Source organism: Excalfactoria chinensis, chromosome 7 (genome assembly GCF_039878825.1).
Source record: "Excalfactoria chinensis isolate bCotChi1 chromosome 7, bCotChi1.hap2, whole genome shotgun sequence".
Taxonomy (NCBI): Eukaryota; Metazoa; Chordata; class Aves; order Galliformes; family Phasianidae; genus Excalfactoria; species Excalfactoria chinensis.
In genome coordinates this window covers 11,661,152-11,683,142 of record NC_092831.1, presented here as the reverse complement: position 1 = coordinate 11,683,142, position 21,991 = coordinate 11,661,152, and the positions used below count along the sequence as shown (strand labels likewise).

General features: G+C 38.5%; 1 long non-coding RNA gene across 1 annotated transcript; it reads left to right on the top strand.

Moving 5' to 3' along the window:
* Window positions 1–8,649: 8,649 nt before the first annotated feature.
* Window positions 8,650–17,707, top strand: LOC140254523 (uncharacterized). The gene is made up of 3 exons (XR_011904248.1): window positions 8,650–8,725; window positions 16,025–16,094; window positions 17,660–17,707. It is a non-coding gene; the product is annotated as an uncharacterized lncRNA (long non-coding RNA).
* The last annotated feature ends 4,284 nt before the right edge of the window (window positions 17,708–21,991 follow it).

The following is a 21,991-nucleotide window of genomic DNA, read 5'->3' as shown; positions in this document are numbered from 1 at the left end:
GAAATACCTGAGCCCTACAAGTCCGTATTACCCTTAAAGCCTAACAGCTGGGTCGCTCGTCTACATCAAAGGGAGCAGGACTGAGCAATCTGCTATTTTCTGACTTCATGATTGTAGGTTGTTATATCCGATCAGTATAATCATTACAGTAATACACACAAAAGAAATGCTGATGCATATTCTGCAACTCCACTTTAGCCTAATAACAAATGTGGACTCCTGGAATATGGTCTGTTCTCACATTTGACTGCAGTCACCATTTAATATAGGAACCTCACAGACAACCTTACAGCATCTAAACTATTACATTAGTATTTTTATTTGAAGCTCTTCTCATCCATCCACTGGTCACATGCATTTAGTGTTGGATTTATCCCACCACCTCTTTTTCTCTTGTATGACAATAGTGATACAGTTTGGTCTTTGGGTTTTAATTAGCATCTCACTTTCCAACAGAAAGGTTATAGATGTCTTTGTCTGCTTGTCAGTAAACAGACATGATCCCTAAGCACTCTGCAGAAATTCATTTGGAGATACTCTGTTCTTGTTCAGAAAGAACAACAATGTGTGTACGGTTTGATGGACAGTGGTGTGGCATAGCAAACTAAGAACATCCCAGGGACCTCATGCCAAACATTCTTGTACCACATACCTCAGTTTGCCTTGCTATGCTAAGGAAATAGGTAATGCGTTGATTTTTCCTTCTTTGCAAATACTGGTATTAGTGTTTTAAAAAAACGATTTGTAAAATACTGTAGTGTATTTCATCACAAATGAAACTTTCAAAACCATAGTAATTGCTGCTTCTGGTGTACAAATTGTGTGTGTGTGTGTAAGGGGGGTGGGAGTGTGGGGGGAAAGGAAAGATAATTTTTTGCTTAATCATTTAAATGTTTGTTTTGGCTGAAAAAGTTTGACCATCACATTATCTACCCTTCCCCTGCAGACTTCTGTTTTTGTAGCTGTGGTGATTGCAGCAGTCAGTGTTTACATGAATCTTTGATCACTGTTCAGCTGGTATCTCACTGGGTAGCATAGAAGTAACAGGATATCCTCCTGCACAGAAGGTTGAAGTTTTGTTATCGTTTTGGTTGTTACGTTGTCATAGTTCACAAAAGGACCAAAAGTTTTCAGTGGTGTCCAAAATCAGTTATTTCATTTTCAGATGTTGTCATGGGAATGGCTAGCTGTGACTTTAAAATTTAAAGTAAATAAACTTGAAAAATGATGCTGTAGGTGAGAGGAGATCAAAAACTTGCTTTTAGCTTATCATCGTTATCTGTGGCTGGAAGCCTGTTTGCCTAATGGTAGGCTATATGAGCAACAGGATGCTGATTCCAACTTCTGTTTGAGGCTGCCTTTCCTTCTATCAGCCTAGGTCAAACACAGATTACCAGCTGTCTGACACTCCCTTTGCAAATAAAGAATTGGATTCCCTGGGTAATTACTTTTCTGATGACTCCTGTGAGCCCCCTGTCAGGGCCCAAATTTGGATTAGAGTCACATTTATATGAGCTAAAGGGCTTACCTGACGTGTAGGACTTAGTGCTGGATGTGTTCATGGGGATTTAAGGTGAAATGAAAATCCAGATCCCACAGAAGCAAGCAGAAAGACCACCACTAATGGCATTAGAGATTGGATTAGACTGTTTGAAAAGATCCCAAGCAAAAATAGGGCATTTCTATTGACACTTAGAATAGATGTACTAGAATCTAAAGGCACAGCTTCCAGAGTTGTTGGTTTTTTGTTGTTTTAGTTTTATCTCCCTGAACAATATTAATTGAATATTTAGAGCTTTCAATTTCTTCTTTTCAACCCCTGTATCTGACTTCTAGTTATCATCCACAGCTGTGTATGAACCAGTTTTGGTTTTGTGTGCTCCCATATCACTCTTATTTAGGAGAAGATACATTGCTCTGTGTTTATATTTAGGTCGAAGGGTTTTCTGACAGTATTGCAGTGAATGTTGCATGTAAAAGGATAATGTAGATGTGATAAATACTGCAGTTTGAGGTGACTACAATGGGAGGAAGGGTTTGTATAAATGACCAGTATATTTCAGTAAGTCTTAATCTTCTGAAAGTGCGGAGGTGACAAATTCCTACACTTGAAAGAGTTCTAGAAATAGAAAACTTTCATTAGGTCTTCCCTAATCACTCATTACAATGATTGTCTGCTTACCAGGGGAATGGGTGGAGGAAGTGTTCTGAAAGCCCATCAAAATCAATTAAAGGATTTTAATAAATGCAGTGGATGTTGGATCGTCTGGAACCAGCACTGTAGGGGTAATGGCAAATTCTCTGTGAAACTTAAACTTGATTTGGAAAGTCCTAAAACAGTCACTACTGTCCAGGGCTGCTCAGATCTCTGTCCTTCAAGGTGTGTAGCAATGACAGTCCAGAAGAGGACAAGAATGTTCGAAGTTCATGAAAACATTATAGAAAGAGGAAGAATTGAATACATTTGAGATTATTAGGATAGAAAAATGAAACTCAAGGAAGTTGTAGCGATCTTAAAACATTAAAAACATCCCTGAAAAGACAAAGAGAAAACCTGCATTCTGAGGATGGGTTTGGAAGCCATGAATTTGATTTGAATCAAGGTACATCTAGGTTAGAGTTCTGGAAAAAAATTAGGGAGTAGCGAGGGATTGTCAAGGGATGCATAGGAACTAATGGGTTAGACAAACACCTGTCAGGGCTGAGTGGTGCAGAGTTTATCCATCTTCTATGTTGTATCTCTTAAAATGAAATTGCTGTTGACTTGGAACTTAGTGTCCTTTTGAGCATTAATTAGTTTCTACTTACCAAGCCCTTCAATTTTTAGAAGTTTTCATTTATGATTCCCATGTGACTCTTTCATACTTAGTTCTGAGAATGGCTGTGTTTTGCAGGTGATCTGAATCTTCATTCACTCAATGTGACATTTACCTATTTTCCTTTTCTATTTTTGTTTTCATTCTGGTTTTGTTTTCTAATCCATGCACAAATCTGAAGTACAGATCTCCTTTATGCTAAGTACCCATTGTGAAAATCTGGGAAATTATCGACTTTATACAAGCAGTTTCATGACCGTTGTCTTGCAGATCTTATTTGGTGGTGAGTTCTGGATTTGATTGTATTGCTGTTCAGTGCAGGCTGTTGACTGTATTTTTATAACGTTATTCCCCAAAGATTCTTTTAAATTTTGGAAGTGATTTCAATTTAATTTCATACATATTATTGTCTTTGGTTACTAAGAACCAAACAAAATAAGATTAATCCTCTTTAAGGAAGGGGGGAAAAAAGAGTGAAAAAATCTGCTCTTGAAGCTATTATCAGCTAGCATGCATATTTTTCCTGAACTCATATATTATGCAGACTCCAAAATACTCCACTATGTTTCCTCACAAGAGTGGGCTGTTTAATGCATAAAATTATCATAGTGACAAGATAACTAATTTATTTATTCAGTATCTTATGTTAGGTATTTTAGAACTATCATGTTTATGATTTATTTTGAATTCATGGTTTTAATCCTTTCCACAGACCTTTGGCTCTGCTCCTCTGCAGCACAAATTCAAAAGCAGTAGTAATTTAGGTAAAAGTTAGCTTCTTCATTGATTTGAAAGTATACTCTAATTGACAAGTCAGTTAAACATGTGTTTAAATCCATTCTTTTTTAAACAAAACATTTCATCTTAGCTTTTGACAAAAAGTCAAAGTTAAGCATAAATATAGGTAATGAGTCTTCAAGCATATTATAAAGTGCTTCTCTAATTATGTTAATTAAGCCCTGATAATGAACGAGACCACTTCAGTAGTAAACAGTGTGTTTAATAACAAACACTTCTATGTTTTGGGCATCTTTTTTTCTTTCTTTGTTTCCTTTTCCGTGTGCATCTTTGATGGTGTTAGAACCTAGGGATGGTGAAAATATCTCATATGTCACTTTGTCTTATAGTTAGGAAAACTGTTTTTCTTGTAGAAGGGAATTCCCAGAGCATTTACAGGCTTTTAGCTGGGATGGCCCTTTTATTCTGACTTGAAAATGAGGGTCCTGATCCTCACAGTATCCTCCCCAGCACTGGCTTACAGCTGACGGATGTATCAGAAACTGTGATGGGAAATAGCATTGTATCTACAGATCTGCTACCAGGTCTTAACTCAGCACAGAGGTCAAAGAATGTACTAAACATAATGTTGAATGGAAACAAGTACCTGTCATAAAAAATGAAAAAGGAATACCGAAGGGACAAAGATGAAGAAGCAGATGCTTTTCCATTTCAATTTATTAATGTTATAACTCTTCAGAGGGCAGTATATATATCACCAAGCACTGGTTCAGAAATGTAATACTCGGAAGCAAACTCTCCACGTGGATGTGATCTGATACCTAACCAGTGTGCTTATAGTTCTGAAGTTTAGCAGAGTCCAGTGGGCTAAAAGGTTTTGGTGCAGGCTTCACTTCTTTTGAGATGGAGGAAGACTGTTTTTTTAGTGAGTTATTTATCTGTAGAACTGGAATGGAAAGGTTCAAAAATAACCTGTAAAAATGTTCCACATACAGCAAGCTTGATGATTACAGTGGACTCAACAGCTATTTTTGGATTTTAGACATGGAATGGATTAGGATATGATTAAAGCAAGGTCAACTGATACTGACCAAGCAAAAAGATTTCTGAAAGTAGATATAGTTGTTTTATATCAGAAAATGGTATTTGATGGAGGGAAGTTGAAGACAATTTCACCCCAAGGACAGAACACTTATTTTAGGTACTGGGTAGTTTAATTGTTGGAGTAATTGAGATCTAGGGATAAGTTTTTATCTCTATCCCTGGAAATCAAAGACTGAGTAGGTTTTGAAAACTAGATCAAATCAGAATGGTAGTCTTGATGTAGAAATTGCCAAAGTTATTTAGCCTGTACTATGGAGAATGCTGGAAGAAATGAACAAATTTGCACCTCAGTCTTTAAAAATGGTTAATCTGAGCTGCTATTTACATCAGTTCTAGTTTTTTTTAAACATATAAGCTATCAGTCAATGTGAAGATTAAACTTTACTATAGTACAACGTATCTGTCTCTGCTGCAACCTCATGTTCAAATCACAGGCAAGTTTTCCTTTATAATCAAAAAATAAAAAAGAAACGTGTTTTTAATTAATTTGGTTGATTTGGCTAAAAGCACCTGCTTGTGGGAGTTGGGGCTCTGAGAAAGGAAGATCTGTTTCTTCATTTGACATTTCAGAAGCTGGAATCTGATTTATACCTACTGGGAATTCCGCCCAGCAGTGACATGCTCTCACTTCAGATTTCTTGAAAATGGCAGCTTAACAGCTAAGAATCGCCATAGACAAATGAGCAAAAATATGGTCAGGCAGACCATTTCCCTCGGGAGGCACTGCACCAAAACTTCTTGCTTTCTTCTCTCCGCATATTTTTTCATAACAAGATATCACTTGTACTCCTGTGACAGATGCTGCCAAAATTGCTGTTTGTGCTTAGTATAATAAATTCTGTACAACTCAGAGTGTTTTGGGACCTGTCACTAAAGGCACTAAAAAATTCCTTAGGAGGGTATTCTGAATGTGAGTGAAGGTAGGATCTATCACCAACCAAGCAACCAAATGAAAATAAAATGTGTGACTTAAGCACAGTAATAACATGAGAATTTCAAAACACCGTAGTTATCTCCTTTATGGGCTGTGGGCATGGGAGACAGAAATACCGACCCTGCAGGATGATCCTTTCAGCTCTACTGGAAGCCAAATTCCAGTGTAAAATATGTTCTAATTTTAGAATTGAATTTTTAAGTCCATTTCATTACAGAAAGCGCTGTTGTGACTGACCTTGAAATCTTTGCCTTCTATAAACTTCCTCTGAAACATGCTTCCATTTCATTCTATTTTTTGTTTCCTGTCCCTGGAAATTAGATATGTGGTTGTTAGTTTTTGTCATTGTTTGTTCTACAGAGTGAACCCATTGTGTAATTATACCTATCAGTACCAGTAACTATCACCAGCTACAATCCAAACAGGATTACTAGGTGAGACAGGCCTTTGCAAAGACCTCCTTTAGTTGTCTTTAATCACACTGTGACAGCACCAAAAATATCCCACCCCCATTTCTGCACTACATCCTAAGGGAAAGAGCACTCAAAAACACAACAGTTTTGAGGTGAAACAGAAATGATGGTACTATTGTCTTCAGATTTTTCAGGCTCCTGTGATCCTGGCAAAGATGTGATGCATTGGTATGGTCTCTCTAAGTGCTGATAACACTTTGCTTTCAATATAAGGTTGCCACTGGGAAATCTCAGAGATAAGAAGTGGTTAAACTGAGGCTGCTTATTTAAAGGTTACATGCATTAGGTGTGTTATCTGCTGCCACTCGGGCGTAAGCCTTTACTGTGGTTGCAGCCTGCATCAGTAGTACATAAAAGGCAGAATTCCCAGGTTTGTGTACATTACCCAACAGTGTAGTTGAAGGGGGGGGGGGGGAGGAAAAAGGAAGGATTCAGGGTTTTGATCTGATTCGGTCCATTGCTGCTTTCAGATCACATGCCTGTATTGCATGTGTGCAGGTTGCTGAACCCTGCTGCACCCAGGCTCTGCCCAGCTGGAGAAGGTGCACTCACATGGCATGGCTAAAGCCCAAACAACAGAGGCACAGCGTGATGCCCCACAGAGTCTCCTGTGACTTTTACTATAAATGTGAGGCTAATTCATCCATGGAAAGGACAATTTGAGCCCATTAAAAGGCTAACACTGATATTCCAGTTTACTATAGCTGCTAGCTTTACTTACTGTATCATACCAGCCCTAGGTTTCAGTGCATAAAGGAAAAAAAGAAAAAGCTAATGTGAAAAGGAGAGTTCTCTATGAGTTTATCTAGAGCTTCTCAAGCACTGTGAACACTGGAGGGCTCAATGCATTCAGAATCTGAGTGTCAGATAAAGCATTAAAGAGTTAGTGAGCAAAACAATTACTATCCACAGTCGCACACCACTGCATATAGTGAGAGCGTACATTCCCTGTGGCAAGGACCTCGTGTACTTTTATGTTTTCTACCACACCAGATGCACACACAGTTCTTGATAAATATTTAAATAACAACACATACAGTAGCTCCGCTTTGATTTTATATAAGGCATGCTTGTTCCACCAGATATTGTCAGGAATGTGAAGCTTATAAAAATGCTTGTTGTTCTGTGTGATAGCAGCAGGGTTTTGTTTGGTTATGTGTGCATGAATAGCCTAAGGAGTTCACAAATGTATTTGATTTGCATTGAGTGAAGAACCTCAGAAACCGCTGTGATGAGCAATGAGAAGTACAAGTGAATATAGCAAGCAATCACTTGATGCGTACTTCTCCAGTTAAAGAAACAACACCTTGTATTTTAAGACTTCGTAGTCTTGTTTGGTGCTTATATTATGGCAGATCTATTGTGTGAGATTACAGAGTTAGTCCAAAGGGCAGCAAAGCTGTGAAGGGTCTGGAGAACAGGTCTTGTGGGGAGCAGCTGAGGGAACTGGGATTGTTTATTCCGGAGGAGACTTGAGAGAACTTATTGCTCTTTACAACTGCCTGAAAAGAGGTTATGGTGAGGTGGGTTTATTCTCAGAAAGAGTGGTGAGTTATTGGAGAAGGCTGCTGAGGGAAGTGATGGAGTCACTGCTTCTGGAAATGTTCAGGAAAACAGTAGATGTGGCACTGAGTTGACATGGTCTAGAGCAGTCCCAGGTATGGGTTGATGTTTGGACTTTCCAACCATTCTGATTCTGTGATTATAGAAATTGGAGACTAGAACACTTTGTTGGTTGCAACATGCAGCTGCCAGATGCACAGAATCCATTCCTTGTTACAGAATTTTAACTATGTTTTGTTTTTCTTTTGCAGCTGGACCCTGCTCCTAATGCTATGAATGTCTGCATTCATAGAGTCTCCATTGCTTGATTTATATGCAGTCATTTGGAGTCATTTTCTGCTGAGAGGGACCTGGGCGTCCTGGTGGACGACAGGTTGGCCATGAGCCAGCAGTGTGCCCTTGTAGCCAAAAAGGCCAATGGCATTCTGGGGTGCATTAAAAAGAGCGTAGCCAGCAGGTCAAGGGAGGTGATCCTCCCCCTCTTCTCTGCCCTGGTGAGGCCTCATCTGGAATACTGTGTCCAGTTCTGGGCTCCCCAGTACAAAAAAGACAGGGATCTCTTGGAAAGAGTCCAGCGGAGGGCCACAAAGATGGTGAAGGGCCTGGACCATCTCCCCTACGAGGAGAGACTTAGGGAACTGGGTCTGTTTAGCCTTGAGAAAAGAAGGCTGAGAGGGGACTTGATCCAGGTTTATAAATACCTGGGGTGTGGGAGCTATAGTGGCGAGGCTGGTCTCTTTTCAGTAGTGCGTGGGGACAGGACTAGGGGCAACGGGCTGAAACTCCAGCATAGGAAGTTCCGCACGAATGTGCGCAAGAACTTCTTTACGGTGAGGGTGACGGAGCACTGGAACAGGCTGCCCAGGGAGGTGGTGGAGTCTCCTTCTCTGGAGATATTCAAGACACGCCTGGACGCCTACCTGTGCGACGTGGTGTAGGGAGCCTGCTTTGGCAGGGGGGTTGGACTCGATGATCTCTAGAGGTCCCTTCCAACCCCTATAATTCTGTGATTCTGTGATTCTGGAGGGCCTACACATTTCTATCCGTCATCCCAGTATGAGGTGTGGACAATCTGTTCTTCCAGTAGGATGTTAAAGGTAACTATAGCCCAGCCTCCAGTGTTTATTTACAAGTATTTATTGACTCTCTTTTTTGGTCTTTCTGAGGCTGACGAATGATTAAGTGCGGACCTCTATCACGTCCTTGGAAATACTGACTGAAAACTGTGGATCAGCAGTTTTATTGAACATGTATAAAAAGTAGTCATATATCACTGGGGTTTAATCTCTTTTACAGCAAGCAGAGCATATTGATCAGAATCAAAGTGCTTAGACATACCCTAAATGACGGTATTGGCACCTAGACGTGCATCAAGAAGGCTATTTTGATGTATCTTATATTATTCTGTCCAGATTATCTCATTGGCTCTTCTATCATTGTCCTAAAAACCTATTGATCTCTTATTTTCTGTTATTGTTGTTTTATGCTGGGATGTTCTTTGTTGTATTTGCAATGATGCTGCAGTTTTCTGATGCTGTTGGATCCTCCCTGAAACTCTTCTTTAAGTAAAAGTTCCTGGGCATAAATGCATAGTAAATCTAATTTGTAATAACTTCTTGTTTTCACTCGTTTCTCCAGAGTTGTGGTGCAGTTGTGCAGTTGACAAAGTAGTCTTAGCTGGATGTTCAAAATTCTTCTTTAATTTAAAATAAATAAGTAAATCAAGGATGCTTCTTCCTACTTTTTAGAATAAGAAGGGAGGAAAAAATGTGCACTGCTTTCCTTTTTTCTTGGTGAATAGCTTGGTCTTCATATTTAAAACTTAGTTTTCTTTCTTATTTCTTTTTGCTCTGATTGACATTAAGAAAATGGTAGGTTGCTAACTGTAGTATCAACATCTTGGCCACGCAAGGTCATTTGTAGTAGAAATGTGCTGCTTCCCCCCCCCCCCCCCTTTTTTTTAATACTTTTTTTCCTTTTGGGGTTTGTTTTTTTTTCATTTATCAATCCATTTGTGGATCACTCTTCAAAGAAAACTATCCAGATTGTAAGAAATGTACACTGCAAATACTGCTGTTAATAGTAAATTTATAATAGCTTTCTTGAATCCTCAGATAAACGTCTTATGCACACAGAGACTGCTAAATTTCGTACAAATATGTGACAGACTAAACGTTACTGATACTGCAGTAAAAGCTTGAATAAGAAAAAAACTCCCATCTCTTTTGTTTTTAGCACTGAAAGGACATTTCACAGTTCTCAAATGACCAGAGTCTTCTGGCTGTTCTTTTTCTTGCTCTGGAACATTCACAACTGTTTATTAAGCTGATAGTATAATTGGCTTGTTAATTCTTCATCAGTTCAGACAGGAATCTGTACTGTGGCAGGGTGACAAGGAGCTGATGTTACATGTATGATGTTCTATCTTTCGGCGAAGTAGAGCCCTTTGGATGTGAATTAAGTTCCAGTGTCACATGCAATCTGTTTCAGAACTGCTTTCTTTGAAGAAAACACAAGTATTCACACTTTTACCGTCTGCGCTGTGGAGCTAAATTCACATTAGCTACTTCAGGTCATTTTAAATGAACATTTTGACAATTAGGAACATATGCTCCTTAAATAGTCTATCAAAGTCAGAATGCTAACAGGACTTGCTGCTTGCTACTGCTGTTGTTTTTCCTGAAAATCACCCTTACATGCAGACTCTGACAGTTCTGATGAAACTGAAGGAAAGCACAGCTCCTGTGTCAGGTTTGATTTTGAGTCAAGTTTCTTTAATCTGTAAAACAAATCATACCATACTTTTAAGTACTATCTCTTAAATTAAACATTTACCAAGATGCTGTACTAGGTTACTGCGTGACGGTAAACGGATGAATTGAAACTCTCTGGGATTGCTATTGTAATAGGATAAAATGTCTTACATGTCATCTACAAAGACGTTAGCGCACTGCATTTTAGGTTGGATTCACCAATCAACCATCAATTATTAACACTGTAGGTTGCCTTTCTTTTGTTCTTTCCTGTCATGTGTGCTCCAACGTATTGGCTGTTTGTTGTGTAAGATTGGTGACACTGTTACAGATTTTTGCAGAATTCCAGATAGGATCAGTGGTGTCTGGCATGTGCCTTCAAGCCCTTTGCAGCACAAAAGTGTGGCGGAGTTTAGTATTGTGTATTGCACATCCTAAAGATTCCCCCAGATACTGTAGTATTCGTTCCCCTCATCCAACCATGCTTTGGGGTATTGTTACCTTTTACCTTTGGATTTCTTTCATAAAGGCAAAAAACTTCTGTGACCTCTGATGAAAGGTGCTAACTCTGGGAAAATGTTGCCCCCCCACCATTTGTGCATTAGCTGTTTGCACAGGAAGTTGTGCTTTACTCTTTATAATATCCAGAAAAGACATCTTTTTCTTACCATTGTCATTATCTGCTGTCTATTAATATAACCCCCTGCCTCTTGTAATGGCTCCAAAACTAACAAGGCCACAAACTAATAAGGAGCAGTTGTTTTGCATTCTTCATCAGAGCTAAATATGGCAGACCAAATGGCAGGATCTTCCTACAAAATAAGATCTTGTCTCGGTCCGTTCTCACTGCGTGCTTCCTCTGGGCCTCTCAGAACATGTCAGAAGGGGTATGTTGAATTAGACAGTGTTCATTAATTCTGCCCTCATGTTAACTTTGCCCTGTGGCTGCTGGTCTGTTGGCTAAATGCTAACCAAGCAGAGAAGGACCACTGTGTTCAGTAATTTGATCTGTGAACAGCCTTGTTCAATACATTATACTCCTAGATTGGATTGGATGTCAGAAAGAATAGCTTCATGGAATGGGTAGTTAGGCCTTGGAACAGGCTGTCAGCGGAAGTGGTAGAATCCCCATCGCTGGAGGTATTTAAGAGACATATGGATATGATACATAGGGACTGGGCTTATTGGTGGTTGACTTGCATTAATCTTTGGATCAGATTCCTACTACTTAGGCCCAGCTGAAGAAGCAATCACCAAAGCTTTTCTGCTGTCAAAATGTATGGAGGATCACTTGTCATATTGCTGTCCTCTGTAGGTTTCATTCCATATGAACAAAATTTAGACTGTCTAACTTGTTCTAGGAGAGAAGTCTGGAGATAGACTTCAGCTATTTAGTTATAAAGTGGATGGAAAAAATCCATATTTATCCAGACAGTTCGGAGTATTGGTTATTCTCTATCACATTAAAATGTAGACTAAGTAATGACAGATTTTAAGACCCAAAGAGATTATTTTGATCACAGTGTAAACTTCCCCATAATGCAGGTGATACAGTCATCCACATGGTTATCATAACAAATATTTCTTCAACTACACACAGATGTGGACTTGCCAGAGTGGGAGATAAGAGACTGTAATTCTTTCTCGCCTTTACAAGCCTATTATCAGAATGTCAGATGTGGGTGTCTTCCTCTGTCATGAATGCATCATTTACTGATGGAGGATTTTTCTGCCCGTGACTACCCAGTCCTCTTTGTTTCTCTTGATGTTGCTGTATACCTTTTCCATTTCAGCAAATGGGAAAAAATCAAAATGTGTGGTGACTCTATAAAATTTGCACACTATCTGTGCTGTAATTTCTCTAAAGCTGACTTAACTGTCGACGTGTGCAATTTATTTATTTGCAAAAGGTGTGAGATTAGTTCCAGAGCAGTGTACCTTGCTAGGCAATAACTCCCTCTTCGAACACACCAGCTGCTTCCTGTTTTCACTGGGGTGTTTGCATCATGTCACTGTCTGACATCACTTGCCCTGGAGGCTCGTGGAAGGAGTAGAAAGGTTGCTGTGTTAATTAGAGAAGAGCGATAAAACCTGATGTTTTATTTATTTTCTTGAAGAGGGATTTGTGTGCCTTATCCGGTTTTATGGTAATATTTTTATGATGAATTTTTTGAAGTTTAGTTCAGAATCAGTTCCCCTGAGAAACAAGTACTACAGAAAATTGCAGAGACCTCCGGTGCTTGAGAATTCCTCATTAAAATTAACCCACCCCTGACTGCAGTTAACAAACAGCCATTACATCCTTAAAGACCCTAACGTTTCTCCTGATGAAGACAACGGAATATTTACATACATGAACTATTTAAGCATTTATCCTAAATGGCCGAGATGAAACTTATACTGTAATTTAAACCACTGATTTATAAATAGTGAAAATACATGGAGGTTGCAGCAGTTTATACCAGGAAGGGAAAAGGATGGCAAAAGGAGTAGAGTTATTCAGGTCTTCTGCACAGAGATGAATGGTCTGAACACCTTCATGGATCTTGGCATATGGTGACTTCGTTGTCTGGCAGTAGTAGAAAACAAGCATCACAGTTCATGCAAAATAAATTGTGGAGTAACCAAGCGTTGGCAGAATGCATGGAGCTTGTTGTTGCATTCCTACAATTAAAATGTTACGTTATGTTTTCTTTTGCTTCAGATTTGCCGTAGTTCAAGTTTAGTCTTCAGAAGTACACATTAAGCTATCAGACATGGTGAAATTTTGTTGAAAACTGAAGCTTTCTGTCCTTTCTTATGATCAGGAAGAGTTAATGGGTTAAAAACCAGTAGTCAGTGACTTTATTTTTGTGAACATTTGGTTTAAACAATTTGACTGAACCAGTCGTGCCTGCAGCCTTGCTACTTATCTTATTCTGATCTGATCCAAGAGTAATGCCTCTTATTTTATTATGTTGTCTCACGATGTCAGGGTAGGATATTGGTGGTATGTCAGCAGAAGTTGAATTTTCCCACCAATATTTCCTTAAGTTTTGTTGCTGTGGAGCAGAGGTGCAGATGGAGACTAAACAGTGGATATGAGTACAGTGAGGTGGTGGCTGGTGCATTTCAGTGGTGACGACACTGAGAGTGGGTTACCTCTGTTGGTACAGATTTTTATGAGCACAGCATGCTGGTTTCTTGCTCACTGCTGGTGAAAAGACATAGGTAATGATGGCGAATGGATTGAAAAATAGGGTTTGTAGCTGTGAATTTGCTCTATGAAATAGTGTAGTTGTGCTCTTTGCATCTGTTATAGTTTCCACGGAAATAAATAGGAAACATTACTTTTGGAGTGACCTATGTAAATAATGCTCAGTAAGAGAAAGACTGTTTAGTACATACCAACCTTAGACGTATGTTGCAGTCTGTTTCCGTTTGACAAACCACTTAAGCGTTTGTCCCACTGAATTTAGCTCCTCATCTGTTTGGGGCAAACAGAGTGTTTTACGTTTGGGTAAATGGTTTGCCTCAGCAGGATTTTGGTACTTGATTGTGGCTATCTGAAATAATAGCAGTGTGAATGGCAACAATAATACTGATTATTCTCATTAATTACGGTCACACACTGCAGAAAATACCTTTGAAAAATGCCTTTCCTTTTCCAAGTTTTCTACAATTTATTGTGCTTTCTCCTGAAAAACTTCTGCCTTTACATTTGAGCTCTGATTTTAATAAGTATCTGTTTTTATGCAGATTGCAGATTATTGACAATTTTTCAGCATTTGTCTGATGCTGATTGCATTAGCAGCTTGCCTTCTGTATTTGCAGTCTTGCCGCTAATAATGTTACAGATAATTTAATGACACTAATAATGAAAGCAACTGTGCCACTTTCATTCTGTACTACCAGTGTGCATGGATGAATAGAGGCTGCTGTGATAATTTTGGAAGGTCTCAACAACCCATTGTGAGTGGGAAGTTTAACCCATCATGTGTGGCAGCTTTTTGTAATTGTCTAGCACTCTTCCATTGTCTAACACTGCGTTCATTGCTCACTGAGAGAAAAAGAAGGATTTTCATACTACTTCAAGGTTTATCTTTACATTCTATTAAAACCTTTATTTACATAGGAGAAAATTAGTACGAAGAAAATAGTACAAAGACACAGTTTTTGCTTTAATTATCACTGATTTGAACATTGTGTTATTGCCCAAAAATGAAATGCATCACTTTACAAAGCTGATTATGCAGCACGTGAATAATTTGGGGTAAGTTTCATTATGGTGGTTAACATGCATGACACTGCATCACAATATGAAACCTATCAAGCCTGGATTGTTTATTTTATTGTTGTTGTTCTACTTCTGGTATGCAATTTAAGAGCAAAATCACCCCCTCTCAATAAGATTTCAGTGTCTTTTCTTAGCCTCAGTCTTAGTTCATATTTCCAAGATATGATCATGTTTTTGAAATGTTAATTTATGTGCGCAATATCTTTGTAACATACACTTCATAAAGAGCACTTGGGCTCATAGTATACATAAAAATTAATTTTCTCATAGTTAGGCTTTTGAGCTTTGTGTAAGTTTTAACACTACAGAGTTTCTTTGAAAGACCTTCAATTAATGCTGCCTCAGTATGTGAACTCACAGAGTTGTGCCTTGAGTTTGCATCTGAACAACCTTTGTTCCAAATGAAAGGCAAATGAATTGGAACTGCCTGGGTTTACTTCATTTTTGCTTTCCTAAAAGCTTTGAAATGTTGTGGGTTCTGGCTTGATATGTGTGCAGCCTTTTGAGAAACTAGGCAAGAATCCAGAATATACTTAAAATATAAATACAAGGGTGTTTCTGATAGGTTTGAGTTACATTTTAAATATTGGTATGTATTTTTGATGACTTTTTGATTATTTTTGTTGTTGTTGTTATTCTTTCTATATTTTTCTATTCACCTGTTCTAAAGAACTAATTCAAACTGAAGCGAGCAGAGAACAGCTGAACTGGAAAGCTTCTCATATAGAAGAATATAAGACTTTTGTATTTTTTCACATAATAAGCTTGAGACTATGATTGCTCTCTGTAAATTCCTTAGGACAGAAAACCTGCAAGGAGGATACGCGATAAAGGGCACAGTGGGCAAAGAACAAAGTATGCATAAATAATTTGAGGCTGGAAATCAGAAGAGAAACATTCACTTTTAGAGTTTCGATAGGATATCCTGAGTGATGAGAAACCTGCCTATGTAAGCAAAGATAAGCACAGAGCTATATTAATGGAAGGAATTATTCAAGGTGGCAACTGTTGGCAGGGCTCTGATAGCCTGCAATGGAGCTCATGACTCAGCTGAATCCTGCCTAGGCTTACACATGCCTTTCTCCGTAACTCAGTGTTATGCTGTGAATGACTTGTAGACTTTCACATAAGCAGACAAAGAGAGATGTGAAAAGGGGTATTTCTGCTACAGATTCATTCTTTCTGGAATTATTGCTTCAAAAGAAAATCAGCAATAGATGGACAAAGCTACATGTTTCTATATAAACTGTAATTTTATTTAATTGGGAAAGTATAAGTTTCAGAAAAATTATAAATATTTTTTCTCCTGCCAGTTAAATGGGTAGAGTTTCCTTAAAAAAATGAATAAACACCTAATTCTGTTATAGGTCAGAATACGTTGTGGTTACTCAACACAGGGAAATGAGAGGACTGACACTGCCCGATACATTCTTGTTGGTAAGTAATGCCCCTGTGTTTCAGGGCTGTAGTGCTCCTTAAGTCTCATAGTGTTTAAATGGGGAAGACTACATTGCATGGCAGTATATGTATAAGGAGTGGTGAGCTGTATTCCTTTTCCTCCGTAGCACAGTTAAGCTCTGGCACATGACCACTGATATACAAGAAAGGTGAACAGCCAGGATGTTGTGGCTCAGTAGGAATATCTAGTGTCAAATCTTGTAACACAGGACATATTAGAGGCTAATAAACAGCCATTAGCCAGCCAGCTTTCAGGTTTACCAATTACCACACTGTTCTTGGCCATGGACCTGCTTGCTGTTGCTGACGACACTGGATTAATGAATCTCAAGCTTTAACCTCCTTGAATTCATGAATAACAATTTGAATCTGTGTAACTTGATTACTATGAAGTGGAAACTTTAGTTGAGTCTAAACATTGGTTATGAGGTTGAGATGAGAGAAAGACAACCCTACTCCATCACTGGTTATTTAAGCTTGTATAAAACCAAGCACCTGTCACAGTGATAAATGGGTTTTCTTATTATCTAGCTGTCTGTATCATTTCCCAGTCAGTTTCCAATCAAGCACCTAGACAACAGTATGGAAACTGAGGTACTGTTGTCTTCATTTTATTTCTCTTCCAGGGAAATAGGTAAAGGTCATGAGATGCTTATAAATGTGATTGATTTTATTTTTCTTCGAGTCATTCCTAGAACACAGATTAATTTACTTGAATATGCAATGTAAAGTCTTATTTTCATCACAGGAGAGAGTTTCTTTCATTGTTTACTATCTTCAAGTTCAAGCCACAGCCAACTCAAATCAAGAGTTGTCCCCATGGGTTAAATATTTCAAGTTCCTTTTCACAGCATAGAGCGAAAGTAAATCAATTTTTGAATGTTTCATTTTTGATCAAAATCTTAGCCTTAAATTCTTGAGAGTGTCCTCAGCAACTATTATGTGAAAAGACCCTTTCCTACAATGGCAAAGCATCTTGTGCCCAATGTTGAATATTTTTTTTTATATTACACTTTTGTTCAAAATGTTTAGTTCCAGGCCTCCTGTATATCGGAAGCAGAAAAGATCAGGAAATGAAAACAACTGTAACAAAAGAGAAACACCAGCAACAATATTTGAAAACATTAAACTTGGAAGAATTGTCTGTTCTGCAATAAGCAAGTTGTCTGAATAGACAGTCCCTTTGGCCACTTCTGAATGTAGAAGCTATGCACTAGTTGTCACTTGGTATCAGTTTGAATGAAGAGAACTGTGTCTCATCCTGACCCATCTGACAGCTTTAGGATTAGCTTCATAGTTCTTCAGAGTATTTTTTATCTTTTACAGCTTCAGTGCTGTATATCCAACATGATTATAGTGAACTTCTGTTCTCTTTTGCTGGACTCTGGACTTAAAATATAAATTTGAATGTTATGAATTCTATCATCAGTGTCACAGACTGTGAACATAGAGTGAACCCTCTGGAGATCACGAAAGTACTTTCACTATCTTTTAAGATGTAACTGGAGATGGACGTGCTAATTATACTTCTTTCTCTCTTATAGAAAACCTGAAGTAAGGAGAATAATCGGATGCCTCTATTAGTTGCTATTCTGTGCCCCTTCTCTCCCTGCAGTGTGACACAGGTATGAGACCATAAGCATCTTTCTCTTCTAAAGCTGTTTCCTTGTAAAAGAAAATAATGTATATTAATTGATCATGAAACAGGAGGTGGGTGAGAGGAGGATTCTGCATGCCAGTTAACAGCCATTTCTCCTTTTGGGAGGAAGGAAGGCTGTTCTTTAGAAGAAGCCTTAACATTTGGTTCTGAATTTTAACATTTTAATGGAGGGACTCTTTCAGTAGGGTCAAGAAGGTTGTTTGCATATTGTCAATAAAGCTATTCAGCAGTCTGGCCCTCAGAACCATGAATGCTGAAGTAGAGTCAGGCCCTTCCACTTTCTATCCTTGCCTTCCATGAGCAGATCCCACCGTTCTGCTGTACTCTGTGAAAGCAGGAGGCAATTGCAGAAAAGTCAGAAGGTGAGAGGAGGATGTGTGGAAAAACACAGTAATTGTTAAAATGTTTCACTGTAGCTACTCCAAGAGATGTGAATTTGAGTCATTGCAACATAGAAAGGGCTGAAGCCAGTTTTTGAGTGAACACTCACTTGCTAAGCTACTGTATATCCAGGGGAAGTATGTGATACCTCCTCCTCTGTGTGCTCTTTGTAAGAAAGGACTGAGGTGTGCTAAGAACTATGAAAAGAAGAGTCTCTAAGCTGGCCTCGCAGGAGCATGTTTCAGGGTAAAGACTGACAAGAAGTAGATTTAAGATGGATTTTTCTTCCATCGTTGTGTACTGATTAAATTGAAGCAGATTGCTTTGCCTGCTTTGGATGCCATCCAATCATCTCAGTTTTCCTCAGGTCCTCTGCAAGGGTTCAAGACCTGATCCTGCTAGTCAAATACAGCCATGTCCATTAGGCCATTAGTGAAATCCACTTCTTGTGCATGAACTGTGTGATTTACGAAGTTGCATAGGTTAATACAAAGAAAATAAATGCTTTTAGTTATTTCCTCAGGTTATCCTTTCTCTTGTATCAGTGGCCAGACAGTCCATAGTAAACGTGAATCTTTGGATTCAGAAATAGAACTTAGCTGAAAATTTGTTAAGTTTTACTTTTATTTAAGTTGAATGTCATCCTTTCTTTAGAGAAGACAAGATAAGTAATGAAAGTACAACTTATCCACTGTATTGACATTTGGGTTCGGGAAGTAGAAAAATATGTAAGCTGCACATACTATTAATATTAATAATGTTAAAAAAGAATCCTCTCACTTGGGCTTTGTGTTAATCTTACATGATTCAACTCCTGGTTGCATAATGAAGATCCTACATATTTAATGAGCGAATTGAAGTAGGCCCAAATGAGTGAACAACGTAGTGCTGTAAAGAGGAAACAGGGATGGGGAAATTCTTGTTAGATGAGATTGCTGGAAGAAGAAAAGAAAAAAAAAAAAAAAAAAAAAGCTGATCTATTGACATTTTTATGTCTCCTATCAAATGTCATTGTGATTTGAAAGTGGAATGTCTGCAAAAAAAACATAGAAAAATAAAAAAGCAGCACCAATTTCTGTATAACCTGATGAATGTACTTCCATTGTTTCCAGGAAATCATATTACAAAGGTCATTGCTCTGTGTATGAAAATACCATGGCAGTTGCTCTATTGCTCTTTCAGTTTAGAATAAGCACTTGAATGTCATCAAAGAGGAATAGCTGATATTCTGTAATTAAAAGCAGATTTTGATTTGCAGTAGGGAAGAGGATAAGAATGAATCCCTCCATGCTGCTGAGGTAGACATGCAGCTTATTCAGAAATAAAATAAACTCTCCAAAGGATGAAGGAAAAATATGACTAAATTAAAATATCTGGGGTATGAAAATATGTATGTAAAAGGAGCTGAAAATTTCCCCCTTCTTGTGCTATTCTGCAAGTAACTCCTTTGGGTAAAACTTGTACCATAGCAACAGATAAAACCTTTATGAGCTGCAAAGTTTTGCTAAGAAAATGAAGGTTTTCTATTCCAGTTCAATTGATGTCTTGAAATGAAATTAAGTCTGTTGTAAGTATTTACCGAATTATCGTCATTTTAAAGATGCATTTTTTTAACAGTAGAGCAGTGAAGACTCTGGAGTGCTTTTAGGGAATAAAGTACACACGAACAGTGCATCTTACTGCTAGAGATGAAAAGCAGAAATCAGAGCACAAGTGAGCAGTGCCTTTATTTACTTTCCATTCTGCCCACCGTTCGGTTGCTTCTTCCATTCTTCTCAGATGCGACATCTGCTTTCTGTCTTCTCCCTTAGCTTCTCTGTGATGTCTTTTATGTTCCTCTGTATTTTTTCACATTTTGTTTCACAAATAGAAGGAAGAGCTCTTGGCCTTAAGGTGTAACTACTCTCCCTTCTTTTGCTGGCCCAGTTCTTTGCTTTTTTATTTCTTTATTTTTCCTATGGAGAAAAAAAACAACAACAACAACAAAAAAAAAAACAAAAAACAACCTAAAACCCAGAGATCCAGATGTCCCCTCTTCCCTTGTCATTGATTTTATTTTTCAGATACTAACAGCACTCTGTGGCATCTGCTCTTTCAATACGCTTTTGCTTCCATTCAAGGTGAGACTCGCGGTGCTTTTTTTGGAGGATTATGTGCTATAGCATTTTCTCAATAGTGCCTCCATAGATAGACTGAAATTGAAATTTTTTTTCATATAGAGCATATAGAGGCTCCTAAGAGCTGAGAAACGGAGGTATTTGTTATGTCATCGTCCTCTTCACTGAAGGGCTCTGGCGCTTCACAAGAGACAGGCAACTATCTCAGAGGATTAGGGTGAGTCACAAGAGGATCCTCTGATTGTCTGACAGCTCTGTGAGTTTCCTGGCACTTGTACTCTTGGAATTTAGTCTGTGTCAATTATATCTGGAAATGGAACACATCATCTAGCTACTCCAAAACGCTTTCTGGTTTTATCTTGTCCTTCAGGAACATGAGAGTTCAGGTTGTGAATGGAAAATCTCTATGCCGCAAATTGCTGAATGTGTAAACAAATGCCCCCTCCCCTTTATGTGTTTCCTTTCCTGCGCTGTGCGGTTATTTCTCCTCTTTCACTCCATTCTAATTCCTCTTTGTAGGAGGAATTTATCATGACATTGTGGAACTGGGACCACCAGATTATAATGACAACGTGCTAAATTGAAACCTCTGTCTATCACTTTGCAATCAGCACTCTGCAGCACTATCCTGGCTTCTCTCCAGTCTCTGAGTTACGCTTTTATCAGATGGTTTGCTTTTATTTTTATTTTTTTCCTCATCTCAGTCCTCCTGTGCTTTTTGAAAGCTGAGCTGCCTCTCTCTTGACTCTGCCTCAAACACAAATGCTCAAGGTCTCAGAAGTGTGAAATTAAAGCATGCATTGAAATGAGGCTCAGAAGTCAGGCTCGTGTTCTTGCCCTGTGTCTGCAGAGTGGGTTTTGTCCCACTTTCATAGGATGATGGAGCCTTCACATTCACTGTCTGTGATGTGAATTAACTGTGGGGGAACAGAGCAAAGCAGCAGTGCTTTTGGGTATCAAGGAATCCCCCTATTCCTAAGCATCATCCTGTGACAGAGGCTGAGCCTGCAGCGCTGTTCTGTGGCTGAACTGGTTTGTGGGGTACTTAACATATGAACTGTCACAACATAGGAAGAAGAGGCCATCTAAAAGTTTTGTGAAACTCAAAAAATACGTAAAATAAAAGGACAAAACAGAAGTTTCTCAAGAAAAGTTTCCAGCCATTCCAGCTAAAGACATTTCTTCTTTGCTAGTGCCAAAATATGCCATATTTTACATCCTCCTTTCTGAATAACTTGGGGTGTGTGATTAAACTTATTTTCTAGGATAATGTTGGTATTAAAGTGCCTCCTCTAATGCCTGTGGCACTTTTTTTTCAAGGAGAGGAAGCAGAAAGGAAAACGAGGATAAAATCAATTAAGCAGGGGGGAAAAATCTCTTTCTTTAGAAAGCCATTTTTAAAATTAATTCCTCACATAAATTATTTTTGTCTGGCTAACTTAAAATAGCAGGGTGGTATTGGAAACAAGGGTGGTATTTCTGGTTCCTACTAACCTGTTGGCTCAATGCAGGCAAATGCAGCATGTTGCTTACTGTACTTATATGCACATAGCTACCTTCCACTGTGAGCAGTGTGTTCACTGCTCTTGTCTGACACATTTGTATATTATTTTATATTGTTATCTGTATTAATAATCATTTTTGTATTAATAATTGTTTATTTCCCTAAGAAATAACAGTGGTTTCCAGGCACTCTGCATATCTGGCTCAAAGAGTTG